This window comes from Chlamydotis macqueenii, chromosome 23 (assembly GCF_036417535.1).
Source record: "Chlamydotis macqueenii isolate bChlMac1 chromosome 23, bChlMac1.mat, whole genome shotgun sequence".
NCBI lineage: Eukaryota > Metazoa > Chordata > Aves > Otidiformes > Otididae > Chlamydotis > Chlamydotis macqueenii.
In genome coordinates this window covers 380064-400417 of record NC_141578.1, presented here as the reverse complement: position 1 = coordinate 400417, position 20354 = coordinate 380064, and positions in this window count along the sequence as shown.

The following is a 20354-nucleotide window of genomic DNA, read 5'->3' as shown; positions in this document are numbered from 1 at the left end:
TGCAGTCCAAGGAGCCTTTTTTTGGGAGGTAGGGGTATTTTCCAGAGTGCCCTGTGGGTTTGTCACTGGGGCTACACATCACATTGTCTGTAACCAGCCCCAATCTGACAGCCTGCAGAGACCCATCTGGTAGCTCACCCTCAGGGACCCTCGTACCGGGTTTAGGATGTCCCTCTCCCTTTCTGTCACTGCTCCTGGCCTCACGCTGCTGCAGTCCCCTGGTATGGGGGTACTCCTTAGCCACAGACACCCCCAGCCTGCATTGCTGAGCCCAGCCTGTGCTCCTGCCCATCCCAGACTTTCCCTGCACCCCATCCTGCCCACAATGCACCTTCCCCCCTTGTACGGCTCTTGATCACGTTGATCACCCGTTTTGTTGGAGGGGAAATGCTCTGGGACAAGAGTGGGTCACTCGGGGATGGGATGGGGAGCAAAGATGAACCACAGCTGTCACCATGCCGAGTGGCTCTGGGGAGCCAGGAGAAAGCCGTGAGCATTGTCCTCCCTCCTCAGTCTACCCAGCTCAGCTCATCCCAGGGAAGCGCAAACCGTGGTGGCTTTATCTCCTCCAGCTTAAGAGACACCAACGAGGAAGGGAGAGAGGAGCTAGATGCTGGGGGAGAGCTCTGCCAAAGCAATTGTCCCTTGAGATGGCACCCAGCACAGGGCTGAGCCTGGAAACAAACGTCATGGGGTTTCCAGAGACACCCCAAAACCGCCCTGACCTCCCACCACTGCCTCACGTGAGGGGGAAACTCCAGCACCCCTGGAAAAACCGACGAGCGCAGGGTGCTGCTGGGGGGAAGGAGCAAGCCAGGGGAAGCCCGCGGGGCTGGAAGGTTCTGCATGGTGACCTTCCGCCTCTGTGTCACCCCTGTGTTAGCGAGGAACAAAACAAGCCCGGAGCGGGGAGCTGCCGTCAGCCATGGCTCATGAATGGGCCTAAGAATAGATTTCCTGTTTACCAAACGAGAAATTGCTTCTGGGGCAGAGGGCACCTGGGTGCTATTTTTACCAGCTCCAGCCCACCTCCCTCCCGGCCCCCAGCCGCCCTGGGGGACCGCTGCCCTGCTGCAGCATCCCTCTGTGCCGCGGGGAAGGGGCTGCCAAGGGATGGAGGGGGTGACGAGGCACCAGGCCACTCAAAGACAGCTGCCTGGGAGACAGCATCACTCCGCTGCCCCGAGCATCCCCGAAACAGGCTGGTGGGAGACCTAACTCATGGGGTTTCATGATTCCCTCACTTCTGCTTTCCTGGAAAAAGGATACTTTTGCACCCAAGATGTGCCCTGATGAATTTTTCTCTTCCTGTGCTTATTTGGTTTCCTTGCTGCGTTGCAGCGATGGTCAAGCGGAGCAGTTTGGCCTCTTGCCTCCCCGCGCAGAAAGCGAAACCCCATGGAGAAGTCGTGTGGTTTCCTATTCTCAAGAATGAGGAAGGCTCGGAGGCCATTTACTGGAATCCCCCCCTGCAGCAGCCCTCCCCGCGGCCTCTTCTTGTAAGCACTGACCAAAATACATTGTGAAACATGGAGCTGCGGCCACGCCGGGGGCCAGCCACCCCTCATTGAGAAAACACAGCCCGCGGCAAAGGGGAACGGGCGCTGGCGCAGCCGCCGCTTCACAAAGGCTCTGTTGTCCCATGCTCATCCCAAACCCTGGGTACTGCACCCCCATCTGCCCCGCGCTGCGGGAAAGGGGGTGCAGAGGGATTCAAGGGCACGGAGTGAGCAGAGAGGTGGACGGTGAAGACGTGGAGACGTCGGGGGGGTGTTGTGGTTCCCCTCCTGTGCCTCGCTGCAGGGCTCTGCTCCCCAGGAAGGGGTGCAGCAGGTCCCAGGGCCAGTTCTCCCGTGTGCCCCCCAAGTGTGGGGCGGGATCGAGACCACGCGTGCCATATAAAACCCTACGCCCCCAGCCTGCAGGGCTGCTCTCTGCTTGCCCTGGGACATGCTCTGTGCGCTCTTGCTCTATAGGGACAGGCTCTAAGGGGGTTTCTTTACAGGGTGGGCGTTCCCCCTCTATAGGGCTGCTCTGCTGGGCACATTCTCTTGCTTGCTAATGGCAGATGCCTATAGGGGCTGCACTCTGCCCTGTGAGATGGGATTTCCTCCTCTATAAGGGCTGCTCGGTGGGGAACTGCATCACTGCGGCGACAGCTTGCGCTCTGCGTGCCTGGGGCTGGGTTGTGTAGGAGCTGGGCTGCATAGGGGCCCTTGCTCTATAGGTGGTGGGTTCTATAGGCGTTGTGCTCGCGGCTGCCTTCCCCTGCGCCGTGCCCTATAGGGCTGGTGACCCAGAGGGGCTCTGCTCAGCAATGCTGAGGGTGCAGCCCCGGGACGGGGGGTGGCCATTCTGGCAGCATCGCCCTCGCCGCAGTGCCACGACACTGGGGCTGTGCAGGCCGGAGCCGCGGCAACGCGGCCTCACCCCAGCATGCAGCATCTGCAGCCCGCGGGGGTTTCCACCGCTCCCACCAAGCGCTTTAAATAATAAATGTGCCGAGGCTGACAGCAGCTGCAGCGGAGCATCCCCCCGCCGCTGTGCTCAGGGCTGTGGGGGCACCTCCCTGGGTGGGGATTTAAGGACGGGAGATGATCCTAAATGAGGCAAAATAGCTGTGGTGCATGCCCCCCCCAAAAAAAAAAACCCACAGCCAGGATTGTGCAACCTTAGGGCTGAGGTACCCCCATCCCGCTCTGCATCCGCCCCAGGGAGCAATGCAAACAGGAGGGGGGCCCACCTGCACCCCCTTTTTGCACTGGCTGAGGGGGTGTCCCCAGGCTCGGGGGAGCAGTGGGGTGGGGGCATGCAGCTTCCACCTCCTTTTCAGGGAGCCCCGCAGGCTGCTGGCAAAGGGCGTTTTTGTGCATCTCGGTGTCTGGCGAGGCAGGAGGTGTTTCCCAATGGCGCAGGAATTCACTGTTTGCGTCTGTGTTGCAGGAGGCTGGGGGAAGGAAGAAGACGGGGGGAGCGCCTGGCGGTTGTTATTATTTAATTTTATTTTCCTGCCTCCATCCAGGAATCTCTGCAATGTGCTGGCTGCTCCCCAGGAGGCTGGGGCAGCCATGAGTCACTGCTGCCGCTGGAATGTGACGCAGTCCTGCTGCTCGCCCCGGCGGGACATGACCAGACTGCCAAAGCCGGGGAGGAACCCCAGCGCTGCTGCCTGCCTGTGCCAAATCCCCCCGAGAGCTCAGCCCCCCGCTTCCCGCAGGGATGTGGGCCCGTTGCCGTGGGGAAGGGCTCAGGCTGGAGGGCAGAATGAGCTCCTTTATGTATTTGTATTTATTTTTGTTTATTTTTTCTCTTTTTTTTTTTCCCCAACCAGCAAAACCCACTCCACGCGCTCTGGCTCGCCTATTTGGGTTGCCGTCAGGCTGCGGGTACCTTCCCGGGATTTTGCTGCCGGGGAGCAAAGGCCAGGCTCTATGGGAGAGCAGAGAAAGCTCCTGGCACTGCTCCCGCCCCAGTTCCCATGCCTCAGTTTCCCCATCCGGTGGGGAGCGGAGATTTCCCCACTGGGGAGCAGGACAGGGGTTACTTCAGGTTGTGCTTTGAGGTCAGTGAATAGCAGCTACGGGGGTTGTTATTAATATTAATTAATAGCCAAGCTCAGTCAGGGCTCAGGTGGTGTGGAGGGATGAGGGGGGTGGTGTGAAGCAGCCCTGAGTCACGGGGCAGGAGCAGGGGCTGCCCTAGCCCTGCGCTGAGCCCCAGCACACTCGCTGCACCCCAGGTCCACACCAGCCAGAGGCTGAGGCTGCCCCACTTGTCTCACCCAGGGTTGGGTGATGCCAGGCATGAACCCTCCTCATCCTCACACCGCTGCTGCACAGACAAATGAGCTCCCGAGGTGGGAGAGCAGCAGAGACGGCCACGGGGCAGAGCTGAGCGCTGGGACACTCGTCACACCTCAGGCTGCACGGTACTCTGCCACCACAGCTGCCTCTGTCAGCCGTGATTGAAAGCCAAGCCAGGCTGGCAGGCCTTCTCTGTGATCTTGTTAATTAAGAAATACATTTAATTAGCAGCTCCCCAGCTGTGACTCAGCTAATCATCGGGATCGAAACAAGAGCCAGACTCCAGCACCGGGGCACGGCAGCGCCAAATCCCACAACCAGCCGCGACCCCATTGCCCGCCAGGCACAGCTCGATGCCCCCGGGGTTTTGGGGTGAGTTTCCCCCGTGCTGGAGGCAGGTTGGGGCTGAGACCATCCCCACGCAGCACACAGGGTGTCATCCCCACCCAGGGTGATTACCCGCTGCCACTCTGTGAATAATCATATTAATAACCTGCTTACCGCGCTACAAAAAGCCTCGATAATAACACCCTGGGCTTTCCAGGAATAAACTATCAAAAACGTGGGGAAAGCCATTTCCTTCCTGGCCTGGGTTGCAGATGGGGAAACTGAGGCACGGCCGGTTTTGGGCACAACTCTCACCTGCTGCACCAAGCCGTCTGCCAGGCAGCTGTGGAATTCGCTCCCAAATAAACCGTCATGTAAATGAGCCCTTATGTATATTTATGGGCGCCGTCCTGCCAGCTGGAATCTCATTGGGGAGAAAAACTGGGAAAATGCTGGGAACAGGAGAGCGGCGCTTCACACCTCGGCCCCAGGTCTGTCCCTGGTTCCGGGGACCCAGTCCTGCACCCCAGGGTGCCCAGCCCTGGTCCTGCATGCCCAGATTCCTGGGTGCCCGGTCCTGGGGTGCCTGGCAATCCGGCACCAGATGCTCTGCAGGTGCTGCAGGCTGCAGTGGGCTTTGGGGTCTGGAAAACCTGGGGATGGTGCCAGCGCTGAGTGTAGGTGGGGGTCACAGCGGGTGAAGCTGCAGCACATTTGGCATCTCTGGGCGGGGGGGGGGGACTGGCACAAGGGGTGTCTTCTGCTCAGCAGGGCCTGGGTGGCACCTCTGTCCCCAGAGCTCACAATGGGTGCCCCTTCCTTGCGATGCGCACAGGTATGTGTGTACATGCACACGTGTCTGTGCATGTGTCACACGTGTGTATGGCAGCGCCGCGCGGGCACTGCGGGGTGCAGAGCACCCACCCAGCAGGCAGCCGGGTTGGGGGCGGCCACAGGGCCGATGGCAGCACCCACGGCAAGGGAGCAAAGCCACGCACCCGGGGGTGCCCTCGCCCAGATTTCCGGCAGCCTCCGCAGCGGCACAGCCCATTAGAGATGCAGACAGTGCTGCTCACTCACTGTCTGCCTGCCCAGAAATGACAGCGGCAGCCTGCGCCGCCACCATCCCGCCTCAACACCCCACACCTCGGTGGGTGCCCCGTGCCAGGGTGCAGCCCCACTGCCCATGTCCGGCTTTTCGTCCAGCAGCATGAGGATGTGATCCCTCGGGTACCCACAGGCCGTTATGGGACGCAATGGCACCAAGGCCAGGTGTGACCCTGCAGCCATCCCAGGGGGAGGTTTCCTCCCCGAAAAGCATGGGCGGTGGGGCTGGGGGTTTTCGGAGCAGGGATGCTGGCAGGGCTTCATGCTGCAGCACCTTCCCCCCTCCTCCCTCTCTCCTTCCCACTGCTCCTGAGTGCTCGCCGCTGTGATTCCCTGCAGCAGGCTAAAAATATCCCCGGGAGCTGCTGCCACACACCGGCACTCGGAGGTGGTTATAAATAACCCGGGGAGCAGGAAGCTCACGCCGGCCCCGTGTCGCTCCAGCCCTTCCCAGCCGCTGAGGTTGCAGCCCCCATCCTCATTGTGATGCTGGAGGAGTGGATGGACACAGGGAGGTGTGTGGGAAATGGGGATGGAGCAGCCTCTGCCCCTTGGCCAGGTGGGGAAACAGAGGCACAAGTCGGGGAGGAGACCAGCCCCGTGCTGATGGCAGGACTGGGGGAGACACTCAAAGCCCTGCACTTGTGTCACTCCGAGTCACATCCATCTGCCTCAGACACATCCCTCTGCCTCAGATGCATCCCTTTGCTGCAGCTCCCTCCTCCTGCAGCAGAGCCAGCCTCCTGCGTCCCATCCATCCCTCTGCGCTGGGGCCCTGCCTTCACACAAGCTCCATCCTTCGGCCTCGGCTCCTTCCCTTGGCAGTAGCTCCATCCCAGCCTTGAATCCATTCCCCCGCCATCAGATCCAGCCCACACCAGGACTGCCTCTTTCTCCCCACACCATCCTCCTGGGGGTTGGGGACGAGCTCTGGGGACCATTCCGGGGGATCTGCCCCCTTCCCTCCCGCCTCCCCATCCCACCGGGCCCCACTCCCGCCTCTGATCCATGCACCGAGCTGGGGCAGTTCTCATGCCTGCACACCTCGAGCAGCTCCGTGTCGTGGCCAGCTTCCTCCAACTCCGTGGGGAATGGGCTGCAGGAGCGGGGTCCCATGCAGGATTGGGGGGGGTCCCAGTTTGGTGCCATCACCCTGTTGGTGCCGAGCACCCCAGGGGAGCCCCCTCCCGCCTCCTGGCTCCCATTCTCGCCACATTCCAGCCTGCCCCGGCAGAGCCGCCAAAGCAGAGGGCAAACAGGGACAAGCCAGGAGAGAGAGTGATTTTTGCGAGCATTTATTTTTCCTCCATCAAAACCCAGCAGCCAGAGAAAGCAGCGGAGGCGGGAGGATGGGGAAACCCATAGAGTTTCACGAGGAACACTGCCGGCCCCCGTGCTGCCACTGTATTTATTTCACTCTCTCCCTGCACCGCATTGCACATCGGCCTTGTAATGCAGCTGGATAATAAATATCGGTGCGCTGGTAAGCAGTGAATCACCGCCCACTCCCAGCGCTGACACGCCACCGCCATCGCTGCGGCACACAGCATTTCTGTCCCCAGCCCTGGCCCCCCCGGCCAGCCCAGCAGGTCCCCAGGCCACAAAGCCCCTGCCATCCCCGGCTTCAGGCCACAGCCAGGCCACCGGGCAGTTTCATAGGATCATAGAATCATAGAATGGTTAGGGTTGGAAGGGACCTTCAAAGGTCATCTAGTCCAACCCCCCTGCCAGGAGCAGGGACATCTCCAACCAGATCAGGTTGCTCAGAGCCTCATCCAGCCTGGCCTGGAATGTTTCCAGGGATGGGGCTTCCACCACCTCTCTGGGCAACCTGTTCCAGTGCTCTATAACTCGCATTGTAAAAAATTTTTTCCTAATTTCTAACCTAAATCTACCTCCCTCTATTTTAAAACCATTACCCCTCGTCCTGTCACAACAGGCCCTACTGAACAGCCTCTCCCCATCTTTCTTGTAGGCACCCCTGAGGTACTGGAACACCGCTATCAGGTCTCCCTGGAGCCTCCTCTTCTCCAGGCTGAACAGCCCCAACTCTCTCAGCCTGGCCCCACAGGAGAGGTGCTCCAGCCCTTTTATCACCTTCGTGGCCTTCCTCTGGACCTTCTCCAACTGGTCCATGTCCTTCTTGTGTTGGGGGCTCCAGAACTGGACACAGTACTCCAGGTGGGGTCTCACCAGGGCAGAGTAGAGGGGGAGAATCACCTCCCTCCACCTGCTGGCCACGCTCCTCTTGATGCAGCCCAGGATGCGGTTGGCCTTCTGGGCCGCGAGGGCGCATTGCCGGCTCATGTTGAGCTTCTCGTCCACCAGCACTCCCAAGTCCTTCTCCTCAGGGCTGCTCTCAATCCATTCCCCGCCCAGCCTCTATTTGTGCCTGGGATTTGGCTATCGTATTTGAGAAGTCGTGGTGGTCTGGTGAGGTCCCCGATGACTGGAAAAGAGGGAACATAACCCCAATTTTTAAAAAGGGGAATAAGGAAGACCCAGGTAACTACAGGCCGGTCAGCCTCACCTCTGTGCCTGGCAAGGTCATGGAGCAGATTCTCCTGGAAACCATGCCAAGGCACATGGAGAGCAAGGAGGTGGTTGGTGACAGCCAGCATGGCTTCAGCAAGGGCAGATCGTGCCCTTGAGGGGACGCCACTCATGACCGCTCTCCACATGGACATCGAGCCGTTGACCGCCACTCTCTGAGTGCGGCCATCCAGCCAACTCCTTATCCACCGAGTGGTCCGTCCATCAAACCCATGTCTCTCCAGTTTAGAGAGAAGGATGTCGTGCGGGACAGTGTCAAAAGCTTTGCACAAGTCCAGGTAGATGATGTCAGTTGCTCGTCCCTTGTCCACCGACGCCGTCACCCCAGCCACGTTTCAGCCACGGCATGAACATGTTTGGCCTCATTCCCCTGGCTCCCACCCTGAGCCAGTGCCAGGAACTGGCTCCAAAAATCCAGTTTTGTGGGAAGGTGCTCACGAGGCAGCAATATTTTGCCAGCTGATGGGAGGTGGCGGGAGACTCGGGGATGCTCCTGCCCCCCAGATGCTGGGGGTGGCCCCCACTGAACCCCACAATTACCCCATCCCCTGTTCTCCTCAGAGTCCCTAACTGGTCCCAGTGGGTTCATCCGACCCTGGGGCAGATGCCTGCTTTTCCAGCTCTACATCCCCCCTCAAAAAACCCCCCGACACCCACCAGCCCCATCCTGCTCCTGCTGCCTGCACCCATCCCACACCCTTCGCCCTTGGCCAGCCGGTCGCTGTGGGATTACAGCTTCACCCAGCTGCGGTTCCTGTCCCCACCAGCCAGGGCGTCCCCGATTGAAGAGCCGAAGCAACACATCTGTAACGTGCAACGCTGGCAGGATGCCCTGGGCTCAGTGGGCACCTCCTGCCCCACCCTCAGCACCAAACCCTCCCTCCAAAGCAGCTCCCCAGGGACCCCAAGCCCACCTCGGACCCCAAACCCAGCCTGGGTCCTGCAGCTGCGATGGGGCCAGCACATCTGGGAGGCACATCTGGGGCCGTGCATCCCCGCAGCTCAGTGCTACCCTCAGTGGCGAGTGACACAGCCCATCCCAAGTGCCACCGAGGACGTGTGGTCCCCGGGAGCAGAGTTCGGGGTCCCCCCGCATGGCTGATCCCCTCCACAAGTTACAGAAGGTCCTTGGACCCCATGAGCAGCTGGTGTGAAGCTGTAATTACCTTAATTAGCTCTGGGGTCGCATTCCCTCCCTGTGCTAATTTCGTTTCTACAGTAACCAGCCCGAGAGGTGTGCGTGCGCTCCGAGCAAGACAAGACGGGAGTCCTGCCAGCCTGAAGTGGCCCCAAAACCGGGGGCCACCCCCAAATCCCCACGCCCCAGGGGCTCTGCCATCCCTGCTCTCCCAGGGCAGAGGTTCAAGGGGGTCTGCAGTGTTTCCCACCGTCCCAACAGAGATGATTTGCTGCCAGCAGCATCTGTCCAGCTCCAGAGAAGGGACAATGGGGGGAAGCGGGACCAGAGGCAGATGGTGCCCAAATGCATGGATGGATTTAGGAGCAGACAGAGCCCGGGATCTTTCCCCACTGCTGGTATTTGCTGTAACCCAATATCCTCTTGATGTAAGAGCCATTTGGGAGGAAACCATAAAAGCGTCAGGAAATGGGTATTAATTCACACCGCGGCAATCAAACGGAAGGAGAGCTCCTGGGCAGCGCGGCCGCCTTGAGGGAGCGAAGGCGAGCGGGGCTGAGGGGCACAACGTCTGCGGGCAGCGGCCGGGCAATCTTGGAGCAGATCTCCCCCCCGGAATTGGGAATTCAATCCCCCCCTGAGTCTTTTTGGACTGAAAGCGGGGGGGGTGCAAGGTGGGAGCACCACCTGCCCCTTGAGTCAGGCATTTGTGTGGAGCCGGACCGCAGCGTGGGGTGACTTTCTCACCCTGGAAATGTGGAGCGGGCCCAGCTTTTCCCCTGCAAATGCCAAACCCTCCTCTGGCCACATCCCTCCCCAGTGCCTTGGCACGGAGATGGCAAACCCCTGGCACGGGCAGACGCCATGGACCCATGGGCTGAGCAGGGGAGAGTGAGGACAGAGGAACCCCACACCCCCACCCTGCGCAAGGGCAAGGACCAGGTGATCCCACTGCCACACTGGTTGGGTCCCCACACCGCGGCCACCACTGCATTGAGCATCACCCTGCAATAAAAAAGGCCCTTGGTTCGGGCAGGATCCGTCCTGCTGCGTGTGGAGGGAGCGGGCGATGCTCTGGGGAGCCTTGGTGGGGGAGCCCTGGCCTCGCCATGTTCATGGGGCTATAAATCCTTGGGGGATCCAGCAGCCCAAAAAGCCAGCGGAGCCCAGGGAGGGGGCCGGCAGGCTGCCGGCAGGGACCACACTCCTGCCCCCCATTTCAGGCATCCAAGAGCCGTGATTCCCGGGATGAATTTCTCTCCCGCGGCGGGCAGCGGCAGCAGGACGGGCAGCAGAGGCGAATTTTGCTGAGTGGTTGCTTTTTAAAAATAACTCTGCCTTTGTCAGCAGGTCAGGGTTGCTCCAGATTGAATAATGGCAGCCGCCCAGCCCCCCCGGCTCCCAGGCGCTTGCTGGCAGCCCCAGCCCAGGATGCACCGGGCGGCCACCGGACCACAGCCCTTTCACTGGCATCACTGTCCCCAGGGGTCGGACATCTCCCAGGGGACACAGTGCTCTGCATCGCCCACCCTGCTTCCCCCAAAACCCAACCCGAAAGCCACAGCGGGTGGTGATGTCCCAAGTTTGCATCCCCAGGGTTGGGGGGGGGGTACGGGGGGAGCTGTGGGAGGAATTGGAGTGCCCAGGGACGGAGCCATTGAGCGTTTAACAAAACACCTGGCTCGTGCGGTCATTACACCTCAAACGTGAGCACGCTCGTGCAGGGACGAACGACGCTCACGCGAGGGGAGGCAGGGAGCTCGCCCTCTCTCCTTCCTCCGAAGGCTCTGCCCTAGCACGGATCCAGCCACTTTCCATCGGGAGCAGGGAATCACCCCAGCTTTGGGGCAGCAGCTGAAGGACAGACAGGAGGGAGCATGGGGGCGATGGGGGAAACCTGGGGGAGAACGCACAAGTGGCAGGAGAAGGAAGGCAAAACCCTGCGGAGCAAACGGTGACGGCAAAGAGTGGTGAACGCAGCAATGCTCAGACTGGGCATGGCACGGCACAGAGATGCCCACACGGCACGGTTTGAGGGCTGGGCTGGCTTCTAGGCAGACAATGTCTGGAAGGAGATGCAATTCAGCCGCACCGGCCTCACTGGGCACCTACAGCATTGGGAGGGGGAATAAAGCACAGGGGAAGGAAAAGCTCAAGTGTGAACAGCAGCGAGCTCGGATCAGGCCCAGCTCCAGGAGGTCGAAATCGATTCCTTAAATTCTTGCAATTGGAGAAATACTACCTGATATGGGGAAAATGGGAACAGTCTCCATCTCGGCAGCCAAAGGAGGGGTTTAGGGCAGGAAGGCAGTTCCCTGGGTTTGTCCTCACTGCTGTGGGGACTGGGGACGCTGTGCTACCTGGGGCTACACCGCACCGAAAGGATGCTAAAGAAAATGGGGAGAGGTGAAAAAAACCACACAGCCACATCCGCCGTCCTGTCCCAGGCAGGATGGGGACAAGGGGACAGGCCACCCATGGAGGGCAGACCCAAGGGCTCCCCAGAGAGCCCCTGTCCCCGTCCCAGTCTCTCTTCAGGGCAGCTTGGGAGTGACAGGGAGAGGCATGCTTGGCTGAGACTCTGTCAGCGGGACATGGGAGGGTGGGAAAAAAGAGGAGATGCTGAAAAGGGGTTCAGACTGCCAGGAGCTGCCACTCAGGCTCCCCCAGGCCACTTTCCCCTGACTGCAGAGCGGTGGCACAGTCAGCATCCTCACACAGACATCCTCATGCGCCCTTTGCAGAGCTGGCGGGATGCAAGGTCTCCCCTTGCGACGCTGTGACCAGGGCGAATGCCGACAGCGAGGTCAGATCTTGTACAGAAATCCTCAGCTTTGTTCAGGTCTGATTTACACCCCGGAGATGCTGCAGACACTGCCACGCTCGGTAAAGCCACCGCTGATTGATAGCAGCGTGCCAGCATCCCACCCTCTGCCATCTGCACCCTCCCCTGGCACCCGGGGACAGCCCCGCGCCACCCACCCTCCCGCAGCCCCATCTGCCCGCGATGGCATCGCCCCACGGAGCTGTCCCCACCCTGTCACCACCACCGGGACGTGGGGCTCATGCTCCCCGGCATCCCGCAGCACCCTTGGCTGCCTCCATCCCCCTCGGACCATGGTGGCGGCACCGTGCAGCCCCAGGCTGCTGGGGTGAAGCACCACTGGGACCCCGGTACCGGCCCTGCCGGAGGCCAATCCAGCAATGAAGCGCCAGGGACCTTTCCGCATCCCCATCGCACATCCGCAGTCGCTTCCTCCCTCACTGCAAAATGTCTCCTTGAGCCCTTCCCACCATAACCAAACCCTTCAGCATCGTTGGTTTTGGGGTGAAAGCCCAGGGATGGAGTGGATTTGGCCTCCCATCCTTTCCCCTCACCCTGCCATGCCATTTCAGAGGCGAGACAGGAAATCGCAGCCTTGGTTTTCCTCTTTATTTTTTTTTTTAAGTCATAAAGGCAGAGAGCAATTTGGGATTGTGCTGCTCGCGGAGGGGCTGGCTGCGTGGCGGCATGGGGAAAAACAGGGAAGCAGGGATGTGAAAGGTTTCACACGGTGAGCCGGGCACTCGGGGAAGGGGCTGAAAGGAGGTGGTGAGTGCTTTGTATTTCACGCTTGAAGGCACAGAGGCTTTCACCAGCCTTCCCGCCATGATTTAAGACCAGCTCTCTCCTTCAGGAGGGGATCAAAGCCGTGGCCAGCAGCTGAGTGGGACGCCCTGGATTTGCCCGGGGTGAAGCCTGGGCCTGGCTCGGCGATGCCCCGTACAGGCAGGTGCCAGCCCTGGGTGTTGGTGGGGCAGCTACAGAGTCACTGGGGGCACCTGTGGGGCACGAGCCCAGTTTAGACCCCTGCCCTGGGATCTGCCTTACGGGAGTGGTGACCAGCCCCTGTCCCCGCTGTCCCCACCATCCCCTCCCTGCTCAGCACCTCATCTGCAGCAAGAGGGGTCTCATCCATCTCTGCTGGCCGAGCTCGTCCCTTCTCAGAGGGTTACTTACTGCCGGCAAGGGTGTCAGTCCTGCAGAGGAGGTTGGATGTGGGCTGTGGGGTCCTGTCCCATCCCCAGGTCCCCCTGAGCTGGGATCCCCAGAGGGAGAGCCCCCCAAAAGTAGGTTATTGACTCCCCTAAGGGCCGTGCAAATGGGCATGGGGGGGTTTGCAGCCAGCTGCTCCCTGACACAGGGGACCAGCCGCATCCCCCGGCCCCATTTGCGCCGGAGCACGGAGTGCAGCTCATGTTTTCGGGAGTACACGGGGCTGCACCTCGCACTCAGCCACAGCAGAGATGTGCCTGGGACTGAGGTTGCCATCGCTCCCACTGGCACAGCCCGGGCTCCGCCAGGTTGGTCCATACCCTGGGGCCTGGCACTTTGGGCCACCCCTAAGCACAAGGACACCTCCTCCGGGCCCTCTTCCCCACTCTCCATCCCGGCTGTGGGTCTCCCCTGCCCCATCCCCTCTCCCCATCTGACCTACATCCAGCCCGATCCCTCTCACCCACCTTCCCAGGGCTATAAAAGCCCTGAGCAGCCCCAGCTGATTTTCCCCTCTCTGGGCTTTGCCTTTTTCTTCCTAATTCTGCATTAAACCAGGCCTGTGGCTGCTCGTCTCCTGTGGCAGGACTCTTCTGCTTCATCCTGGGCAAGATGCAGCTGGGAAAAGGGCTGGAAGGATCAGGGATGCTGTGGGACAATGTCGGATCACGGCAAGCAAATGGGGTGAGCGGCAGCCGAGGCTCTTGCCCTGGTGAGGTGCGTGGCTGGCTGCTGCAGAGCAGAAAAACTCGTGAAGAGGCTGCAGGTTCCTTTGCAGCTCAAGGGGGGAACTGGAAAGGAGAAGTGAGGGAGTGAGCAATGGTCACACAGGACCTGAGGTCTGGTGAGGAACAGGAGGGGACAGTGTGAGCCCCAAATCCAGGTTTTGGGGTGAGAGCGGCCAAGGATGGGGCGGCAGCAGGGATGCAGGTGGGAGCATTGCCCTGAGCGTGTGTGAGCATCAAGGGAGCACCCCAGTTTGGGATGCACTGGGATGGGGAATGGGAAGAGCTCAGCATCATGGGGAAAACAGCCCCTTGGGACACCCCCAGTGCTGCTCCTGGCAGCCTGGAAAAGGGTGCAGGGGGTTCAGGCCGCCCCGGTTCTGGGGCAGGTGCACAGCCCTGCCCAGGCTGACACTGGCCGACGAAGGAGCAGTGTTTGCCGCAGCGTGCCAAGGGCTTGACTGCAGAAACCCCAGGGGAATGAAACGTCAGGTTGCTCCTGGCCAGTGACAGAGCGGGTGGGAGAGCCCCGGGCGCCAGACCCCCAGGGTGGGGATGCAGGGACCCCTTGCCAGGGGGAAACGGGGCCTTGCCAGGGGACAGGCAGAGCCGATAACCACCGGGCTGCCCTTCCCAAGCAGAGGGAACAGCAGATAAAAGCACCGCGGGCAGAGCAGGGCTCAGCCCCAGGCCTGGCCTGGGCTGATACCAGCCCCAAAGGGCGACCTCTCCCTCAGGCTTGGCTCAGCCCGGCCACCTGCCCCGCTTCACCCCAGATTTCTCCCTGCAGCTCGTATTGCTCTAATTGCCCAGGGTGATGCCCCCAGCATGCCCTTCCCCCGCTCTTAGTCAGGTTTGATCACGCTTTGGGGAAAAAAATATCTTATTTATTGTAAAATAGAGACCCGCAATGATGCCCAGCTCTGCTTACAGACCCCTGCAAAAGCCTCCAGTGAGGCTGGGAGGAGCTGGTGTGGGGGGAAGCAGCTGCTTTGGGGATTATTAATGAGCAGCAAGTGATGGGAAAGGTGAGGATCAATCGAAACAAAGGAGTTCGATGGTAAAAAGAAAGGTTTGCAGGGTAATGGGAGTCCATTTCTCCAGCCGACTGTCGGAAATGCATCCTGTTAAACATCCATCAATTATCCCAGCTTGCAAATGCATTAAGGTAATGAGGAATTAGCCAGCAAATACACTTACATCCAGGCCCCCCCTCTGCCAGCCGCCTGGCAAAGAGCCACTTCAGGAAGGGAAAATGGCCCGAAGGTGGATGGAAATGGTGGGGGAGGCAGTGAGGAAGCCCCAGGGCCCTGTGCCTGGTCCAGACCGGATAATGCTTGGTCAGCAACTGGGCTTGGCCACCTCGTTCGGTACCAGTTTCCTTCAGAGAGCTGCAGTGATGCTGGCCGGTGTCCCCCATGGGCAGCTCACTCTATGCCTCAGTTTCCCCCATCCCTCCCGCAGCACTGCCTGCAGGCACCCATGGGTGCCGCTCGTCTCTGTGCCATGTCCCCCATCACCTCCCTTCCCAGGAACAGAAGTAGCGGTGAGCAGGGTGCATGGGCTGGTAGCTAAATTCCCCGAAACCTTTTCTCCACTGCTGCTTCCCCACGCATCGCCCACACCCCTTGCACCCGGGATGGCCCCATGTTGGTGGAAAGAGGCGGGGAGGGGTGCGGGGAAAGGCCCTTGCAGACCCTTGGGATGCCGATCCCTGGGCTGGGCCAGGAAAAATCAAAGGATCTGGCAGGCAGGATCCTGCCCGATGGGCACTGGGGGGCTGCAGGTCCAGTCCCCGCATGTGGTGGGATGAGTTCGTCCCCACAAGCGGGTTTGGAAAGCGGTCGGAGCGCCGCTGGGACAGCGGGATCTGAGCAAACGGGAGGAGGAGGGATGTGTCCTGGTGCAGGAGCTGGAGGGTCTGGGGTTTGGTGCTGGATTCAGGGCCAGTCCCAGAGGTTTCCATCCCGGGCGACGCAATCTTGTGGGGAGACCTCGGCTGAGGTTTCGGTGACGCGGTGCGAGGGGACGCGTCCTCCTTCCCAGGGACGGGGCTGGGTTTATCAGGGCATTCCCCTGACGTTTCTCCCCCCAAGAGCCAGGGCTGCTCTGTGGTGCTTTGGTGTGGATTCTCTGATGTCTGATGCTGTGGTTGTGGGCAGGCTTCTGCCTCTCCCTTCATGTCGGGGGGAGGATTGAAGACAAAATTCAGGGTTTCCTGTGCACCTGTCTGGTGGTTCTCAGCTCTGCAGGCCCCACTCGGTTTGGGGCTGGAGGTGGCCAGCAGGTTCAGAAGCCCCTGGGAGGAGGCGAGTGGACAACCAGCACAGTGGCAGCCTGCGTTTCCCATAAGGAATGGGGAGAAAAACCAGCTCCGGGCTTGTCTTTCCCAGGGCTGATATCTGCATCTCCCAAACCCCAGTGGCAGCCCCGTCCCAGCTCAGCAGTGCCAGCCTGGGCTGGCTACCAGAGCATCCCTTGATCTGTGGCTCCATGGGAAGCTGAGCCTTCCTAGGGGAGCGCTCAGTCTGATAACAGTAACTGCCATTAGGTGTCACAAGAGCATCAGGTCTTTTCTCTTCCTGGGAAGATGACTGGTGGCGTGGGATGGGATGTTGAAGTGGCCTTTGGAGTGGTACCTGGGAGCTGGAGACGGCCTGGACAGAGGAGATGAGCTCCGGCTGCTGAGAGGGGACCACATGTCCCTCATAATGCCATTGGCATCTCTGGAGGTCACCATCCTTCAGCACCCAGCTGCTGCTCGGCCATTCCTTTTCCCATCACCTCCTGGGTCTCCTGCCCTGGCACTGGGGACAGGCAGGAGGTGGCAACAGGTTCCTGCTGTCCCACGCTCAGCCCTTCAATAACTGTGCGTTTTATCGTGTTCCTCTCAAGGAAGCGGCTGGCGCTGGTGCCTCACTCAGCATCACAGCTCCTCCCTGCAGCCATTCCTACTTGTAGCCAATATCCTCCCAGCTCTGAAGAAGCCCAGGGCTGAGATATTTGCAAAAACATAGCACGTTCCTCCCCATTCAGGACATGTTCAGCTGTGGAGGCTGAGAGGGCACAGCTGGGTGGGCTCTGGGTGCTCACCAATGGAGGGATGCTCTGGGCTTTGTCCTCTCCTGGGATTCCTGCTCCATGCTCACTCCTGGCAGGGTCCTGGCCTCATGCCACATCCCACTGCCCTGCACTGGGGGTGGCTGCCACACTCAGATAATCTTCCAGAAATTCACAATTCTTCCCCTAAGCACCATTTCCGTCTTCAATTTCACAATGTGGCCTGAAACAAAGCAGTATCTGGGGCTCAGTGCCTCGATAAGGCACTACTGGGGAAAACCTTTCTCTCCTCTCCAACGCCGGGCACAAAGCTGTGGTGTACTGATAAAGCCAAAAACATCGGCTTCCCGGTGGGAAGGACAGAAGCAGGAGCTGCCTCGGGGAGCATCTCTCCCGCAGGACGGAGGTGGCCAAGCGGGAGAGCCCCGAGCACTAGGCTGGGATGGCTTCCCGGCCCCTAGTGACCTCCCAGCATCACGTCATCTCTCCCCACTGGAGAGGCTGAGTTCACGTCTGGCCTCCCTGGAGCTGGGGACCGTGCCTGGCCTGCCCACCTCATCCTGTGCCCGGACACCGAAGTGATGGCCGCCTCTTCAGCGCTGGCATCTTGGTTGGGTTCACACCCTGGGCGGGCTCTGCGGCTCCCCTGGGCACCTCTGTGAGATGCAACGGGGGTGTCCCAGGGCCCCGTGCACCCCAAAACCTGGAGTGCGGGATCCACAGCCTCCAGTTGCCGTCTGTTGGCTGGGAGGCACAGCAAGGGCTGGCGGCACGGGGAGGCTTTCCCCATGACTCACGGCATTCCTTGCAGGTCAGCGGCGGCCGGAGGACACCCCGACAGCCCTCGCCGCCCCTGCCCCCTGCCTGAACTCTGCTGGCAAAGAAAACTTCCCCTGCGCCAGACACTGGGGGTCCTCAACCCAGCCCCATGGTGGCCCTGGGCGAGGCTGGGGACGGGTGATAGAGAAGCCCTGTGGGTACTCGCACCGGCGAAACGATCTCTCCGTGATCTGCAGGTTTCCTCCTCTTCCACCACCGGTTCTGCAGAACCCCAAAGAGGAAGGGGCTCGCCGATGTGGTCACAGCCCTGAGTGCTCAGCAAGCCCTGCCTGGCTCTGTGCCCCAGTTCCCCTGTGCCAGGGTGAGGCGAAGCAGTGCCAACTCTTCCGATGCTCTGCACAGAGGTAAGAGTTTCCGTTGCTTCTCCCCTTCCAGCTCTTTTTGGGCACATCCCATCCTGTTTGCCACTCAGGTTTCGCCCCACCCAAAACATTTCCCTTTATCTTTTCAACTTGAGCCCTCTGAATCCACTCCCGGGGACCCTCGGGGTGCTTACCCCGGCACAGCCCCGCATCTCACTGCATCCCACCACCCCCAGCCATCCCATCTTGTTGCCATCCAGGTTACATGTCACAAGTGGGTCAGTTCACTGCTGTAGCCAGGACTGGGGCAGGATGAGCGTGGAGGACCAGAGCCAGCAGCAGCACGTGAGCACCTATTGAGACCGTGGCCCGCCAGCTGCCCCGGCGCTCAGCACACAGGAATGCCGTGAGTTTGCAAAGTGGTTTCAGCGAGACGTTATCTAATGGAGGAGGAGGAGGAGGGCAGATTAACCCAACCCACAGCACCAGCTTTCAATTAAACTGGGCGAATTTATGGCTTCTGACACAGTAAACACACGCTCCGAGCGGCCCATGGGGTCCCGACCCAGCATTTCCTCTCTGTGCCCCTGCAGGCAACGGGAGCACAGATGCTCATCCCATGGCAATGAGAAACTCTCTGGGCTTTACGTTATTTACCACCATGAAAATGCAGGGAAATGTAGGCGACACTGCTGCGGGTGCCATGCCCCAGAGCTGTGGGAACAGGGAAGGGATGAGGGGAGAAATGGAGACCTGGGACAAAAAAACCCCAGCAGCATCCAGGATGGGAGCGATGAAGAGAGCCTGGAGCTCTGGGTAATGCAGCAGCACCCTGGGATGGAGGATGCTGTGGTCTGACGGACGGGTGATGCTCGGCGCAGGCTCAGCCCTCTCTGGCTGACCCATGGCCTCCCCCCACAGCAGCCCCCATCTGCATCCCCGCTTCGGTTCTGCACATCCCAGTGCCTCAATTTCCCCCTTGGAGCAGGGAAGAGCGCAGGCTTTCTCGGAGTGGCAGGAGAAGGGCGAGCCGGATGAGCCAAGAGAGGATCTCGCAACCGAAGCTGGGAGCATCCCGTCAGTGCTGCGGAGTGGGGCTGGGTGTGAGACGCACCTGCACGTGTGCCAGGGCACGCCTGGCATCCCCTGCCAGCAGCATGGCCCTGCCCAGCCGCCTCCTCCGCGCCAGATGGGGGACATGGCAGCAGCCCCTTGCCGCGCAGCAAAGGGGTCCGGTGGGGCAAGGATGGTGCATCCTGCCACCCTGACCCCTGTGCTGCTGGGCACCCAAGGATCCCAGAGCCCTTTTGGCCACAGCAGAGGAGACCTGGGCATCACACTGATCCCTGGCTATGGGAGGTGAGGCTGCGGTAGCCAGGTCAGCGGCACAGAGGCCAGCGCAGCCGCCCAGCCCAGCCATGCCGCCGCAGCATCCGCATCCCGGATGCAGGCATCTGGCCAAGAAGGTGACAGAGGAGCCAGCAAGGCTGCTGGGGTGACGTCCCGGCACGGCTGCTGACGTCCGACAGAGGGGAAAAGCCCTCCCTAGAGCAAATACATGGCCACGCTGTGCAAACCCGGCTTGGCGGGTGTCTCCTGGCAGGTATCTGGGTCCCATCTGGCTGCTGTTTACCTGCCCGCTGGAATCCACCCTGCAAACTTCCTCCTCACACGGCCCAGATAGGCGAAGGAGCCACGCTTGGCCCTGTGCCGGCGTCGTGGGAAGGACCTCGGCACCCCGGCCTCACCACTGCCCCCGAGCCGAGTGTCCTGGGGAGATGGCGATCCCCTGGGGATGCCTTGGTCCCTGCACAGGGCAGTGCTGCGGGCAACAGAGTGGATCCCAATGGGGTTTCGGGCCATGCGAGCTGCTCAGCACCCAGCCCCTGCTGGGTCTCCGCGCCCAGGGCAGGACCCTGTTAATGCCAGCCTGGCTCCCAGCAGCCCCAGGAGCTACAAACTGGTGTTCAGGGAGGAAGCAGGGCTGCTGGGTCCCCTTCCAGGAGGGTTTGGGCAGGTGATAGTGTCCCCCTCACTGCCTCCATTTCCCCCTTGGCCGGGTTTGCCTGCACCGCACATCCGTCCCTGACCCGTGGCATTGGCTTCTGCAGCGTGCAGGGACCTGCCGCCATGCAGGGAGGGGACCGCGGTGGGTACGCACCTGGCCGTTTCGCAGCCTGACTCGGGCAGGACCCTGCCTGCCATTTCCACTGCCGGCAGTTTCAAAGGCAGCCGGGACTGCTCAGCCCCTCGGTGCAAACAGGAGCCACCTGCCACACTGCTCCAGGAACAGGGGGGACTGAAAAGTCCCCAACCTGCTCCCATCCCATCCCGTAACTTGCACCGAGGTCCTACATCCACCCAATGGGATAAGGGGACCAGTGGGTGCCTGGCCACCCATGGTTCAGCCCCTGGTACCCACCAACGCTTTCTTGGCTGCTCCCAAGGAGATGAAGGACCCTT